Below are 12026 nucleotides of genomic sequence, written 5' to 3' on the forward strand. Positions count from 1 at the left end.
GGAGAAACTCCCTGGTCAGCCTCAGTAAGAAGCTGAGATCCCTCATAAAATCCTCCAAAGCTAGTTATGAAAACAAAATTGCCACTGACTTTAAAGACAACCACAAAGCATTCTATAGCTATGTCAAGAATCTCAATGGCAACACTCTGTTCTGAGTTACAGCACAATGGCACTAAATATACAGAACCAACTGATATTGCCAACATCCTGGCAGATAGGTTCAGTGCTAATTTTACCCCCCCCCCCTGTCATCCCCTAAAGGGCCCATCTCTATACCAGAAGAATCCAAGGTTCCTGTAATCACAGCTGCACAGGTAAAAAACACACTATCCAAAGCCAAGAACACAGCATCCATGGGACCTGACGACATCCCAGGCTGTGTTCTACATGAACTACAGAATGAACTGGCACCCCACATAAGTACCATGTTCAATCATAGCCTCACCTCAGGCTATGTGCCCACTGAATGGCGCACAGCAACAGTTACCCACTCCACAAAGGAGGAGCCACCACAGACCCTGGAAACTACCACCCCATTAGCCTAACGAGCCTGGTGTGCAAGGCTATGGAACGTATCATCATGGAACTTATAAACAATGACATTGGTAATCTCCAAACTCAGGACCCCACCCAGTTCAGGTTTGTAAAAGGCAGATCATGTCTCCTAAACCTGACAGACTTCTTTGAAGCAGTCAACAAAGCCATAGATGAGGGTAAAGTGGTTCACACAGCCTATCTAGATCTCGCAGAGGCTTTTGACACCATCCCCCACTCTGGAATTATAGATAAACTCACTAAACTAGGTATAAATCCCTATGTCACAAGATGGGTTGCCAACTGGCTCACTGACAGAACCCACACTGTGAAAGTAGCAGACTCCAAATCCAACTTCAGACCATTGACCAGTGGGGTACCACAGGGTTCAGTCCTGGGTCCTCTCCTGTTTGGTATCTACTTCTCTGAAGTACAGGCCACAGAAGGTCTTTGGCTAATGAAGTTCGCAGATGACTGCAAACTAGGAGCCATAATCAAAACTCCAAAAGATGTGGACATCCTACAAAAGGGCCTCGCTGAGACAGATGCCTGGTGTCAAAGCCATGGCCTCAAGCTCAATGCCAAAAAGTGCATCATCATCCCTTTTGGTAAAAACTCAGTACCCATGAACTACCACATAGGCGGTAGTCTACTTAACACTGAAAGTGTGATAAGAGACCTTGGGACACAGGTGGACAGTAGTCTCTCCTTTGATAATCACATTGCCACAGTAGTCAGGAAATCCTTCTATGTGGCACACCTCATCACAAAAGGTTTCTCATCCAGGAAAAAAGAGGTCATTGTTCCCTCTACTCGTCACTCATTAGACCCATTATAGAGTACAATGCCCCTTTTGGTATGTACCTCACAAGACATCTACAACAACTGGAAAGGCCACAGAAATACCTCACAAAGAGGATTACTGGCCTCAAACAGATGCCCTATGCAGACCGTCTCAAAAAACTGCAGCTTTACTCTGTTGCATATCGCCTACTCAGAGGCGATCTCTGCCTAACACACAAAGCTATGTCAAACCCAGAGCTTTTAGACATGCTCCACTTAAAGAAATCCCAATCCCTACGAGCTACACAGTCTAGGGACCTAAACCTTGTCACCACAATAAACATAACATGCTGGAGGGATAGATTCCTATCCCAGAGACTTCCCATACTCTGGAACAAACTACCTATCTATATCAAACAAAACTCCTCATTAGCACTCTTCAAGAAAAATCTTGATGATTGGATGGGAGATAGGAAATTCACCCCGGGGATCACTTCTGTGGCTCTGCTCGACAGTGGCACAGGAAAATAATTTTCTTGGGTGGCGAAAGCCAGGGTACCTTTGGCTAGGTTTATATAGGCCCTAGGGCCAATAGCCTAGTACCTAACTATGAACCTATGAACATATGAACTTTCCAGAAGATGGTAGGGAGCCGCTGATACTTTGCGCTTTACTATTGCAACTCATCTTAGCCTCTCTGTTAGCCAGTGAATATTCCTTCTTAGCCAGACCTGTCTTTTCTATCAGATATTTTCCAGTGCCCCTTCTTTCTTCTGATGACTTCTTGGACGTCTGTATTCCACCACCAGCCTACCTTATGCACCTTATTCCCTTACCTGATTTGGCCACATACCTGTTCTGTTTCCATATTAACATCTCCATAATTAGTTGATTTGTATTGATGGATGGATCATCTGAGGCAAATTGAAAGTAACACGTACTTATAGTTGGGTAAATACTCCCTTATTATATTGAATGCCAAATTATGCACTGTTCACCACGCTCTCCTGCGCTGAAGAGCATCATGCATTTTATAACACTCATGCAGTGATAACATTTCATTGCTTAAACTGACTGCATCCCCATGTAAGTCTGGTAGAATGCCATAACACCCTTCAGTGCAGGGAGGCTGTACTGCTAGAACTAAATCTTGAAAGTTGTGAAACAGACCCTGAAGATGCCAATATTTTTAAAATGCATAAAATGGACACATTTCTGTCCAAAGCTTTCAACTTCCCATCTCCAAAAAGTGGAACACTACCTCTCATAATGTGGAACAAATTGGCAAAATATGAAATGCTTACTAATGACTTTGTAACAACTTCAACCTGGAAGTTCAGAGAATAATTAAAATGTATTACTTTATACTTATTAAAAGTTCTTTTGATGAATCAATATGAATCAGTATAATTTGACATGCATATTAGTTAAAACGCTTCTTAACACTGAATGTGTAACATCTGCTTTCACTATGGAACAGTTTGGAACATGGACTTTTTAATTCTCAAAATGAGGGAAGTTCCTCATAATGACGTACGCTTGAGAAGTATGTTTGTGTTTAATTACAACAGGTTCCACAAAGCCAAACATAATGGGAGAGAAGCAAAGCCCCCAAAATAGAAGCACATTTTAAATATTGCTCTTATAAACTTAGAAAGTTGCTAGAATCAAATGGCTTGTGTTACTATGCATTTTGTGAAAGATAAGAAGTCTGAAACTCAACTAACTGTCTTTATTTAGTGAATTCAGTCCTCACTGATTTGCCACAAAAAATCCAGAAAAATAACTAATTTTATGAGGAACAGACCAAAAATGTGAGGCAAAAATCTAGACATTCTGCAAAAATCTGGACAGTTGAGAGGTATGAGACTGCCCTTATCAACATCTGAAATATCCCTTTAAAGAAGCATACTGTCCCAGTTAGCGAGGCCACACTAGCTGGTGATGTGTGAGTTTCAGCTTTGAGGCCTGCAGGGTGACCCTTGTTAGAGACGGACACAAAACTACATCACACCTCGCAGCTGTGTCCCTTATTTTGACTCAAACTTTAGCTTTGTCCATGTTAATCCCTATAGGGTTACCACCCGTCCCTCTTTGGCAGCTGTGTCCTGTGAAAAAAATAAAAAAATGGCAAATGTTCTGAGATTTTAGAACAAGAAATATTTCCCAAGTTTCTTTAATAATTGCATAAAACATTTATTTTGTATGTGAAACACCTAAATGTTATACAAAATATTACAAGTAGGTCAAATGCTGAAAGAATAAGCTTTTATTTGTGTAAAAGATGTGAAGTTCTGTCCTTTGCACTGTCCGTGGAAATGTTTTGTCCTGCAAAATACCCTCTACAAAAATGTGCCACTTTGGGTATTTGAAATGGTGGCAACCCTAAAAAGAGGTGACTATTGGAGGAAAGGTGGTGAGTTACATTTAAGGACAGTAATTAGAGTTACAGATTTCCTTTATTTAGAGTATATACATGAATACACATTGTCCTGTTGTATCAGTGTGTTACTATTGCTCATAGTTTACAACTCTCCCTGATGCATTGTGAGTTGTGCTACACGTTAGTAGTCTGTATCACAACACTCACATGAAGCAGATTCGGGGCACAAGTAATGCCGAAGGAAAATACAGACAGGAAAAGTTCAAGTAAGCAAACGCATTACACACCTCTCAACCTCCTATAGCAAGAAATCTAGGCAAGGCCTTACATAAAAGTGGGACAAGGCTCCCAAAAATAGGGACAGTTTTTAAATATCGCGCCTACAAACTTGGAAAGTTGATAGAAAAAAAAAAGGTTTTGCATGAATTTTCTGAAGAATATAAAGTCTGAAACTCAAATGCCGCATTATTTCTTAACTTCAGTCTTGAATGACTTGCCGCAAATTTGCCAGAAAAAAACTATTTTATGGAAAAAAAATGGCCAAAAATATGAGAAGATACGTGATAAGCCGTGCTATGGTTTGCTATACGGCTTTCTCGTTATGTGGCAGTGCTTGTTTCTATATTTATTTGAATATTCTTCTCTTTATCGATGTGTCACATACAATACGGTACAAAACGTGCAAAATGTCAAATGTCAATAAATAAATATACAATCGACTGTCGTCGAACAGGTATAAAACGGGGGGGGGGGGCTGAGATCTGTGATACGCAATATTACCACTGAAATTAGATGTACGTCTTATGCATACCCACAATGCTCTGCTTAACTGCTTATTTGAAACAAAGCAAGCCTTCATTCTGACAGGGAAATAAATTCAAACTGCTACAGCCAAGACATCGTCCTTACACTTCATCTTATTCGAAAATTAATAGTTGGATATGTTTTACCACGATATTAATACGAATTTCAAACTTAATAAAAAAGTAGCGGCTAGCATCTTGTTTGCCATTAATGAATGATACAGTATTAATTTAATTTTTGTAGCTCTGCTTTTCAAGTGAAAAGTAGAGTGAAGTTGAGTCAAATTAAAATATTTTCTGTATGTATCAGCTGATAACACTTAAAAGTACAATTGTGTTCTAAAAATCTTTAGTTCTCAGTATTACTTGGTCTTTGTATTACCTGCTGTGAGTAAACTAAAAATTATAACTGATGCTGGACTGCTATGCTATAAGTAAGGACTCCGTCACTGTCCATGTGGATGTAAATGATCTGAGATACACCTCCCTGGACTGTCCATGTGGATGTAAATGATCTGAGATACACCTCCCTGGATTACATGAAAAGAGACATGACCCTTACCCTGAGCAGTATCCTACCATTATCCCGAATGATTCTGCAGTACGAACAAAAAATTATGACTTCCAAACAATTGGCTAAGTTTCTGGTATCATTCTAAGGGGATCCAGTATCTCTCTGCTTGGGATGACATGATTGATTGACATTCGATGCTTTGCCAGAGATGGCCTGCATCTGTCACCCCTGGGCTTTCGGGTACTGGCTAAGGCTCTTGCCACCCCTAAAGTGCCTTTTTTAGGCGGTGTTCCAAAAACCAAATTACCACTGTAACAACTATAATTAAATGCAATCTGAGGGTAATGCTGCTCAACACTACAAGTCTAAATCTCAAGATGCATTTGCTCGAAGCACTCCTCAAAATGGAGAACATCGACATTTGTGCTGTAACGGAGACCTGCTTTAAAGTGGCAGAAAGCACCCCTGTGCTTGCAGGCTATAACTCATTCCTGACTTTTCGGCCCCGAAACATGGACCGTAGCTCCAAAGACGGTGGTGTCTCCATATTTATAAAACATATGCACACCTCCACACTAGTAGCACAGCATAACATCTAAGATACTTCAGGTACAACTAACACTGGTTAAGATGGCAATCCATGTTATTGCCTGCTACAGGTCCCCAACCATGTCCTTAGACTCTCACTCCATGTTCCTAAGCACCCTGGAATCTATCAAGGTCCAACCCAACACTCTCATACTCGGAGACTTCAACTACCCCTCCATCAACTGGGAACCAATACACTGGCCCAACGCTTCCTGGAATTCATCAATTCCAATGCCCTGGACCAGCTCATTCTAACCCCAAGCAACATCCTTGGCCTGGTTATTACTAACATGGGCGACCGTTGCTCTACACCAGTAGTCAATCCCTCCCTGGTCGGATCTGAACATAAACTAATCACCATGGAAATCCACATCTCACCCACACCCCTTGCAAAGATAACCACCTTGAAAAACATCTCTAAAGCTGACTTTGGGCTCCTAAAAACAGAGGTGGTTAACTTCACGGCACCCATGCCAATGGAAAATAGCTGCATGACTACCAAATCATACACCAATGCACTGTACGAACATGTACATAAATGCATGGAACTAGCCATACCCAACAGAACCAAGACACTCTCCTCCAAAAAAAGGAAGCCAATCTGGTGGTCCCCTGCCATTAATAAACTCTACAACAGAAGGAAGAAACTGTTGCAGAAAAAGGTGGTCCCCCATGCCCCTGTAGTAATCCTGACTAACTCTAGCCCCCCACACCTGACTACATTCTACATCTTTTTGACCACTGTATCTACTTCATATTTACATCCACTGATTATATATATATATATATATATATATATATATATATATATATATATATATATATATATATATATATATATACATATATAATTATTTCTATATATATGTATTCTTTCCACTTCTTATACCACATAATATACTAACATATCTGCCAGGCTTCTTCATACTATCCTGTATCCTCTATTACTATACATTATGCTAGTATTCACCATAAATACCACTTTAAGCAATATTTTGTAATAATATTCTTATCTAAATGTTCTACTTTCTGCAATGTGTACTTTATAACTTTGTCACCAGTTAAAATGTTATCTTTATTTGCCTATGTTCATGTACTGCTGTAAAGTTTTTTTCACATGTTTTTTTTAATGTAATTTCATTTTGAATTGTTGGATCTTATCTCCCCGGGCCTCTACTGAAAATGGACATATACCCAGCTAGACTAGCCCGGTCAACAAATGTAAAATAAAATAAATAAAAACTGGAAAAACTCCCTTATTAGCCTCAACGAAAGGTTGAGATCCCTCATCAAATCCTCTAAAGCCAGCTATAAGGCAGAATTGCAGCAGACACTAAAAACAATCACAAAGCCTTCTATAGTTATATCAAGAACCTCCACAGCAATACCCAGATTTTCTCTGAGTTGCTGCACAATGGTATCTTCTATACTGAGGCAACAGATATTGCCAACATACTGGCCAACAGATTCAGTGCAAGCTTTACCCCTCCCCCCCAAAGGACCAATCACAATACCGGAAGCAGCACAGGTTAAAGGTGCATTGTCCAAGGCCAAGAATACAGCTTCCATGGGACCCGATAATATCCCTGGGTGTGTTCTACATGAACTACAAAGCGAACTGGCACCACATCTGTGTGCCCTGTTCAGTCACAGCCTCACCTCAGGCTCTGTTGCTACCAAATGGTGCACTGCTACAGTCATCGCTCTCCATAAAAGGGGAGCAACTGTAGACTCTGGGAATTATTGCCCCATTAGCCTGATGAGTTTGATATATAAAGCTATGGAGCACATCATCATGGACCTGATTAACAAATATATAGGAACTCCAAACTCTAGACCCCACGCAATTTGGCTTTGTTAAAGGGGGATCATGCATGCCCAACCTGGTTGACTTCTTTGAGTCAGTCACCAGGGCTGTGGATGAAGGTAAGGCAAAGAATACAACCTACCTTGATCTGGCCAAGGCCTTTGATACCATTCCTCACTTAGGAATTATTGATAAACTCATCAAACTAGGCATCAACCTCTATATCACTAGGTGGGTTGCAAATTGGCTCACAGATAGAACACATAGTGTAAAAGTAGTAGACTCCAAGTCAGACTGCTGACCAGTCACGAGTGGAGTCCCACAGAGATCGGTCCTGGGTCCTCTCCTGTTCGGCATCTACTTTTCAGAAGTCCAGGCCAACACAAAGGGACTCTGGCTGACCAAGTTCACAGACAACTGTAAGCTGGGAGCCATTATTAACTCCCCAAGTGATGCAGACATCCTCCAGAAAGGCCTCGCCGAGACCAATGACTGGTGTCAAAACCATGGTCTTAAGCTAATGCCAAAAAAATGTGTCATCATCCCCTTTGGTAAAAACTCAATTCCCACTAATTACCACATCAATGGGAGCCCACTGAATACTGAAGGTGTTATAAGAGATCTGGGGACACAGGTTGACAGCAACCTCTCCTTCGACCACCACATTGCCACTGTGGTCAGAAAATCCTTCTATGTGGCACATCTCATTACCAAGGGTTTTGCATTCAGGAAGAAAGAGGTCATTGTGTCTCTCTACTCTTCCCTCATTAGACCAATCATTAAGTATAATGCCCCATTTGGCATGTACCTCACTAGACACCTGCAACAGCTGGAGAGGCCACAGAAGTACCTCACGAAGAGGATCCTAGGCATTAAACACATGTCCTTCACATGCAGAATCAAAAGACTCCAGCTATTCTCTGCCTCATATTCCCTACTTAGAGGTGATCTTTGCCTGACTTACAAAGCCATGTCTGACCCAGTTCTGTTACAAATGCTACATCTACAGAAATCTCAATACGTCCACAGCACACGCTCCAGAGACCTCAACCTCATTACCACAATCAACAGAACATGCTGGAGGGACAGGTTCCTCACCCAGAGACTGTCCGTGCTCTGGAATAGACTTCCCGTACATGTCAAGCAGGGCACCTTGCTCTCCCTCTTCAAAAGAAATCTTGATGAGTGGATGGGTAATAGAAAGTTAACCCCGGGGATAACACCAGTGGCTCTACTTGATAGAGGCACTGGGAACTAACGTTGGGTGGCATGATGCCAGGATACTTCTATGGACTAGGCTTGTAAAGGCTCCAGGGCCATTAGCCTAGTACACACCTATGAACCTACGAAGAAGCAGAGTTTCAGCTAATATTTCAGCCCTAATCACGATTTACATGGCTTCTGCTTTGAAGAAGCAGGTAAACTACATTAGACAATGAATATTCATGATGTCACAGGGAAATCTGCATGATATGTCAATCAATCATTTGCATAGTACATCAAAGCCATTAGGCATGTCGATCACTATGTCCACACCCATTCCTACGCGAAACGGCTGGTGGGGTACTGTTGTAAAACATCGCCTATTAATTACCATTGATTAAAATATTCACCAAAAAAGCACTGAACTGAAGAGCCACCAGTCCACAGCGGTATATGCACAATGTAGTTTATTCCAATACTAACACATATACAACACTAATAAAACGCTTAATGAAACACTGCGTTTTTCATCTTGAATTAGACTTCATCAGATAAAATAATATCCATTAAAAAGCACCCTTTTAAACCCTTCACATGTTCAAATCATCCAATGAGAGCAATTCCCCCACCCTTTCTTTTAAAGAAACACTTTACTTTCAAAATCCTTAAAACATTATACTAAATTACTTTAATAACACCATTTATTATATTAAAACACTTCATAACTAAAATGTATTTTTACCATATTATTATAAATACTCAATTTAAAATTTCAACAATGCAATAATGTCAATGAGTTTCCCATTAAAATTATTTTATGGTCTTCACAGACAATTAGGGTAACAATGGCTCCATCTAATGGCTAATGGAGAACAATGCATTGGAAAGACTCACCCAGACTCTGCTACACTTTACTGTGAGGGAAAGGTTGGTTTGCTTTTTATTTGTTGTATTTTGTATTAGTTTATTGCCTTTTTATATTTTTAGTGCTGTGATTTGTTTTCTTTACCTTGTGTTTTGCTTGTGTTCTGCTTTTAACTGCATATTAAAACTTCAAAAGACCCCACAGCTCTGTCTCTTGTGAGTCAGGCAGAAATTTTTCTCCACCCTCCCACCCTGTCACTGTGGTGTTCTTAAATACCACTGTCTTTCTAGTTGCCTGCCTCTTATGTTAATTTGACCATATATCTAATTTCCTCTCTGCTTTCACTGGCTTGTGTGAGTGAGCACAAAATTATCATTTTGTGCAATCACTCCCCTTCAACTATTTAAGTTTATTGGCCATTCTACTGTATTTCATAGTACCAGAATACAAAAGTGATCACCCCCTTTCAATCTATCTTGCTGTTTCAAAAATAGTGACTCTCCACTAAAACTTAACTTTTTAGACAGGTAAAACTTAAGTTACCTACTTTCACATCTAACTTCTCTAGTGCACACTGCAGTGTTTAGGATAAACCATTTTTTTCATTTTATCTTTAAGCATCCCTGTGACTAGCACTTGCTCTAGTACTTGCTGGAAAGCACTGGGAAGCCTTAAAACTGATACAAGCACTCAACTTTCCTTATTAATAAGGATAAATTAATCATAGGCACTAAACAGTCTATAATTGCAAAGTACCTTGCTAAGGGAAGGGAAAACAGCTCCTGTACATTTAAAAAAAAGCACCAAACCAGGCATGTCCAAGGGTCAGCTTCCAGTGATTTCTCCTGTCCACCTGGTGAATCTGGGCATACTGAAGCAATGCAGCAATTGCCTCATTTACACAGACAACCCTCTCCTCCTACTACCCAACACTACAACCTGTGAGAGATGCACTTACATATTCAAACTGGAAGCAGAGCTCTCTCCACCCAAGATTGTGCTAGACAGTCAAGAGGAGGTTAACACCCGCACTACACCTCAAGTAACACACAGCCCTTCTAAACTCACACCACCAACACCCACACATGGCAACACTAAATCCACATATGAGGAGGCCCTTAACTGTAACCTGCCCAAGCAACAAGGACCTCTAAAGCTGAAACGCAAACAAACACCAGTCACAACCAAAGTGTCACATAGCTCACAACACCAGTGTGCCACCCAGCAACAGCCCCTAAGGCAAGACAATGTACCTAACACTTTAGTCATAGTTGACTCTATAGTCAGGCGCACTGATGTTCCACTCACCAGGCTGAACAAGGAGAAAATTACAGTGAGCTGCCTGTCGGGTGCCAGGATCCGCCACATAACTCATGCACTCGAGTCACTCCACAACAAGTACAAATATGACTCTGTCATTGTCCATGTTGGAGTGAATGACTTGAGATGTACCTCCCTGGACTACATGAAAAGAGACATGGAAGAGCTCTCGGATCATGTGGCCCAGGCAGGTATGATCCTAGCCCTGAGTAGCATCCTGCATTCGCTCAGAATGATACTACAATATAAGGACAAAATGATTGACTTCAACAATTGGCTAAGCTTCTGGTGTCATTCAAAGGGGATCCAGTATCTGTCTGCCTGGGATGACATGATCGACAGTCCATGATGCTTTGCCAGAGATGGTCTGCACCTGTCATCCCTGGGATTCAGGTTACTGGCAAAGGCTCTTGCCACCCCTATAGTGCCTTTTTTAGGCAAAGCTCAAAGGACAAAACCACCACCGTAACAGGTACAAGCATGCAAAATCTGAAGTTAATGCTATTCAATGCTAGAAGTCTAAACCTCAAAATGCACTCTCTCAAGGCACTCCTAAAAATGGAGAACATCGACATCTGTGCAGTAACTGAGACCTGGTTCAAGGCTCCAGAGAGCACCCCTGCAATACCAGGCTACAACTCTTACCACACTTTTCGGCCACCAAACCAGGATCGAAACACTAAAGGTGAAGGAGTGTCCATATTCACCAAGGATATTCACACTATCAAGTAAGTTGCCCACCACAATGCATCTGAAATTTTCCAGGTGCAACTAACACTAGGTAAGACTGCAATCCAAATTTTAGCTTGCTACAGATCCCCCACCATGCCCTAAGATTCTCACTACACCTTTCTAAACATACTGGAAAATATTAATATACAACCAAACACCCTAATACTGGGTGATTTCAACTACCCTGCCATTAACTGGGAAAACTACTCGTGTACCAACACCTTTGCCCAAAGGTTCTTGGAATTCATAAATTCCAACGCCCTGGATCAACTAATCCATAGTCCCACCAGGGGCTCCAATATCCTAGACCAGGTAATTACCAACATGGGAAATCGATGCTCCACACCTATGGTCACCCCCTTGTTGGTCAGATCAGACCATAAGCTAATCACCCTTAACATCCACATCCCACCCCCACCCCCCAGTAAGGAAACCTCCATAAAAAACTTCTCCAAAGCCAACTTCATGCTACTCAAGTCAGAAGTGACAAACTT

Source organism: Protopterus annectens, chromosome 4.part0, assembly GCF_019279795.1.
Source record: "Protopterus annectens isolate FY-2018-M chromosome 4.part0, PAN1.0, whole genome shotgun sequence".
Taxonomy (NCBI): domain Eukaryota; kingdom Metazoa; phylum Chordata; order Ceratodontiformes; family Protopteridae; genus Protopterus; species Protopterus annectens.